Here is a 5,608-nt window from a genome sequence, read left to right on the forward strand (position 1 = left end):
TAAGAAATGATTACAAAAAAATAAATTCGATCCCTATCACTTTAGAGGACAGCTGCTGACCCCCAGTCTTATGGATGATTCTAAATACATGTTAAAGATAAAAATTACCCTGAAAAGTATACAAAAATGTTTTTTTTATGTGTTAAAAAAATTCATTTAAAATCTTGATTTTGAGGATGATGACCTTTCAGATGCTCCTGTTGGTGGTGATGATGAGCCAAATGTTATCTAAGTACATGCCCATTACAACAACTTGTCTAAATATTAACCTATGTACCATTTTTTTGTAGTCATAGCAGCCTCCAATGGAGCCTTCCGACAAGAAATATAACCATCTTCTAAAAACTACAGTATTCACCTTATGAATTGAAGAAAATAAAATTGCAATTCTTTTCTTTTTTAATAATGCTGGGCTGGAGGATGCTATAACTACAAAAATTGGATCATAGTTTAATATATAAGTTGTCATCATGGACATGCACTTTGATAACATTTGGCTCACCATCACCACCAATAGGGGCATCTTAAAGGTCATCATCCTCAAAATCAAGATTTTAAAAAAGATTTCTACAACACACCAAAAAACATTTTTGTATAATTCTCAGGGTAATTTTTATCTTTTAAAAGAAAGTCCCCAAAGTTGTTGGTGTAATCTCCCTATGAGAAACTACCCTGTGAAGGAGAAACATATCGGGTTAGACTTAGCAGTGAGCGAGATTCTTTGGTACAAACAAACATCTTATTACTTTATTATAAGGATATAATGCCTAATATTCCATTAATAATGTGCAAAATGTAACATAATACAAATTAACGCTAATCATTCATATGTCATCTAAAAATTATTTTTAAAGGTAAACTAGCACAACTTTGTCCAACAGTAACAGTCTATGTTTTAATTAAATACTTTTTAAAAAGTAACATAATGTGTGTCTGTCTGTCTGATCTTTCCATTTTAGTAAAGCTTTTGGTTCATGGAAAGAAAATGAAGTAGCAAGTTTCATCAGATTTTCACAGTGTCTTTTCTCCTATTCCTAGCCACTTTGGGGGTAATCATTAACATTTACCTAACCTAACTTAAAGTTAAATAATCAAAAGCTACTGCCAAAATAAAACGAACCCCGCTACTTCGTTTACTTTCCAAGATCCAAGCTTTTTATATGCCCTGGAGAGTTTTTTGATATATATTTTTGGGAGGGTACCTCTACACTCCAAGAGAAATCAGTCCTTAAGAAAATTGTTTTTCAAAAGCTGACTTTTTATGCAGTTCAATAAAAAATGTAACTAGATTAGACAAAATTATGGACGGTCATACACTTGATATTAAGTGGCTGCGCTCCAAAAGTAAAATGCATTACCTACTACTTAGTGTCAGAGCTATAACAACAAGAACGATAGAGTTAATATCCAGTATAACATATTATACAAAGCATTTATATTTAAGACAAGGATAATTATCATAATTCTATCCTGTATACTAAATCAACAGGATGTCAATGTGACTGTTTGCACCGAAAAATCTCGCTAACCGTTGACTAACCGATTTGGTTCTCTTTTAATGCGAAGCTTCTTTTAAGTCTCGGACAAATTTAGGAATGGGGTACCTTTAAAAAACAACTCTGAAAAAAATAAATAACCCCCCCCCCAAAAAAAAAAAAAAAACACAAATATTTTTAGTAAGATTGAAAATAGCAGGAAGCGCCCTCTCCCCTTTAAAGTGCCCCAAGAGTCATCTAGCCATCAGTACATGTGTCCAGTGATATCTCATAAACGTCATTCAGAAAGCTTATAATTGGTCCTAGGCTGTCAGTTAACAGAGTTTTCCCATCAACTAAATTGTCTAAAAATAACTTTAAGATGGCTAAATCGTCCTGTAGCGCCAAGATCAGGTTTTAGGCTATTTTGCATGGGAATATTTTTGTTAGTCATAGAGCAACTAACTGAAAATCCCTTAACCAAATTGTCAACTTTAATCATTTAAACACTTTGAAAGGCTAAAAAAGAAATATTAACTATTATTCATTACCTAAAGCAGTGTACAGCTACTCTATAATATCCTTTGATATAAAGTAGAAAGTTTGGGTATAGTCCCTTTCGTGACATCCCACCTTAAGGGGCGATTCTTCGTATTTTTTACAGTAGGTTTTCTCCTATTTCTAGCTCCTGCGGGGGGCTCTAACCCTGCAGGGCCAATTGCCTAACCCTGTGGGGCAATCACCTAACCCAATATAACCTAACCTAAAATAATCTATAAAAAGCCATTTTAAAAATACGATGTATCACCCCCTAAGGTGCGATGTCACGAAAGGGACTATTCCCGAAAGTTTTGTTTGTACGTTAAGATCTCGCTTACAACTGAACCGATTTAGTTCTCTATATAAATCAAGTTTCACATTAGTCCAATGGGTTTAGTCCATTTTTAGAAAGCTAAATATTTTGCCATGGTTTAAGGCTATTTTACTGCCCTTACCTTGATGTTAAGGTCTTAACTTATAGTACATACTAAAAAAGATATATGTATGTATTTATGTCAAGGCAAAGCGTAGTATTGGACCCAACAGGTTTAAGGCTATTTTTAAGTTAGTTTATCATCTCTAGGATGTATGTATTTCTTCCGTGTAAGAAAACATGTTGATTTTTAAAAACTTTTTGGATAAATATTTTTAAAATTACCTAATCATATTTTTATTGATTTTCAGAATAATGATTTATAGAAAACCAAGATAAAATGTTAAGTTTAGACAATTTTACTTACAAATTTTAATTAATTTCTGACATTCTAAAAAAGTTCGCATTTCCTACAGTTTGATTTTAGATCTTTGCTTTTGTGGATCTTGTCATCCTTGTGTTTTAACTTAGATTAATGAATATTTAGTAAAACTTTTTTTAAAGATGCAAAATATAAGGTGCAAACCACACATTCAAATACGCTTGCAGCATCGAGAATCTGTTATTTAAGTTTTAGTATTTTGAAATATAGCTTAAGCTTATTATTTGATTTTAGCGCTACTTATATTGAACATAATTGTTCTTGTAAATGTATTTTTAATGTGGAAAAAAGCAGGGATGGAGGGGACATTGAAATGTAAATGATACTGATACCCAATGTTTTATTCGTTGTCTCAAAATTTTTGGGTACTTTTACTGAATTTGACAAAGAGGGGGGGGGGGGAGTTTTGACACTTTTGCGTAAAGAGTGTGCATGGGCTTTAATTTAGTCAAATTAGAGGATAGGTAATTAGGGATAAATCATTCTTATATGATATATTTCAGGTTCAGGAGCTCCAGGCCTCCAGGTGGTATCTGGAAAGGTAAAACTTAATTTTTTTTTTTAGAGTTATAGGTCATCTTATAAAACAAAATATGCATCTTTTTGATTGTTATTTACATTTTGTTTTATAAGTTGACCTATAACTCTAGAAAAAAGTTTATTATATATATTTTTACCACTCCAGAGACCACCAAGAGGCCTATCCAAAATATCTTGAAACTATGGAAATTTATCACATAAGAATTATTTTGTCTTTAATAACCATCCCTCTCATTCCAAAGATAAAGCCTATGCACACTGTTTACGCTAATGTGTCAAAACCATTCCCCCGGCCCCCTTTGGATCCAAACTAGCAGTGTCAAAACTTTACATCTAATAATTCCAATATACAGAAGGGGTGATTTTGTAAATCATCATTCTGTATATAAATATATTGCCCATTGTCCTATCCCTTAAGAACCCTGGGAAGAAATAGTCTATGCATAAAAAACCCTTCAAGTTCAGATGTTCGCTAAAAAAGGTATCCATAACTATTATTCATACACCCTTTGTCAAGCTCACTCAATTACACACACACACATACACATACATGCATGAGGGGGTAAAAGATTTGAACCCTTTTTCTGCTTACACTTAGCAAATTTCAAGGTTTTGAAAACGATGCATAATTTTTGCATAAATTTAATTTATTCTAAGACTAAAGTACTATTTGGGATTGGATGTCTCTGTAAACAATAGGATCTCGGAAACTGCTAGGTTAAAATTTCTTAAATTTTATTTGTTCTTGGATGGTGTTTTATCTTTTAAAAGAAAGTGATGAAATGAAAATTAACAATTCTGTAGATTAAAATTATTGGTTGAAAAGTTTTGACATATCTAATACAAGTACCAAAAGTTTTTAAGCCAACATATACGATTATATGGTTACAAACCTATTGATACCAGTGTAATTTACAGTCTAATGTCCCCTCACTTGAATTAAAGCTTAACCTAAGCGATTTTCTTTGGTACGCATACAAGACCAATAGAAATAACATAATGGTGTCTCCATAATGTGTTACAAGGATGACAACATCCATAGAATCTAAGCTCTGAAGCGGTAGGACAAACAAACATTAACACTTAGAGTGTCATAACTAAATGAACAGAAAAATATGTATGAGTCTTAACAAAATTGTAAGTAAATTTGCTGCAAAAATACTTAAATACAGGATACTATTTATGGACATACTTATATTTTTAAGACCTGATTACAGAGATGCTTTGCTTATAACATCGTACCTTGTTGTACTAGGAATTAGTACTCCAAAAATCAGATGAATAGGAATATTATGTTGTAAATGTACGTACGGTCATTCTGGTTAAGATTAGAGTTGCTACGCTTTTTAAATCGTACCTAACTAATACAGGAATCACCATGCTAAGTTTGCAATTGATAAGACAATTCTAACATGCCTAAGTTAACGCTTATAGCTATCCGTTACGGACGGACCGAACATAGTTATAGAAAAGCTTCTACTTTAATATAATTTCACGGCAAAAAAATACAATGGATCAAGTGATCTTCATCTATAGTTCCCCCCAATTAAGCCAGATTTTACAAATAAAAAATTATAGTAAGGTTACCTATCTCCATTGTTCTTTCCCTGTATTTATTTAAGCCCTCATTTCATAAAAATTCTTCACTTAATTGTGGGATAACCAAATTTATATATGAAGAGAATAAGCATAACATAGAGAGAGGGATAAATATAAAAACCAGTTTGCTGTTTCAACCATTCAATATCGAACAGGTGCACTGGAAATGGTTCTCTGTGCACACACAATGGATGTATAATATACATGGAGATTATGACAGGGGAATAATTGTCGTCAATTTGGGTTGCTATTATATATTCGTTATTTTAGTAAGCTACAATTTTCCGTTTATTAGAGTACAAGATAATCTGGTGTAAGATCCAATTAGTAATATATCCATTTCACGCACATTCTGTGTGCGCGCACAAGATTGTGATACCCAATTATGCACTCAACGAGACAGAAATGGTCGAGGTTTAGTGAAGTTTTTAAAAGCTAATCTTTTCTATAATTAGTTTTGGTCCATCCGTAACTGTTTACTCTTTTCAATAATTTAGGCATGTTAGAATTGTCCTATCAATTTTAAACTTGGCATAATGATTCCTGTACAATTTAGGTACTGAAAAGCTGTAACTACTCAATAATCATTATTTTAAATAAAAAACAAATATTTAAAGAGCCACGAGATCCCTCTAGGGGCGTAGCCGCTAGTAATATCAATAAATACACTTGACATAAAAACTAATAAAATAAGAAATA

This window comes from Acartia tonsa, chromosome 5 (genome assembly GCF_053477335.1).
Source record: "Acartia tonsa isolate MP-2025a chromosome 5, ASM5347733v1, whole genome shotgun sequence".
Taxonomy (NCBI): domain Eukaryota; kingdom Metazoa; phylum Arthropoda; class Copepoda; order Calanoida; family Acartiidae; genus Acartia; species Acartia tonsa.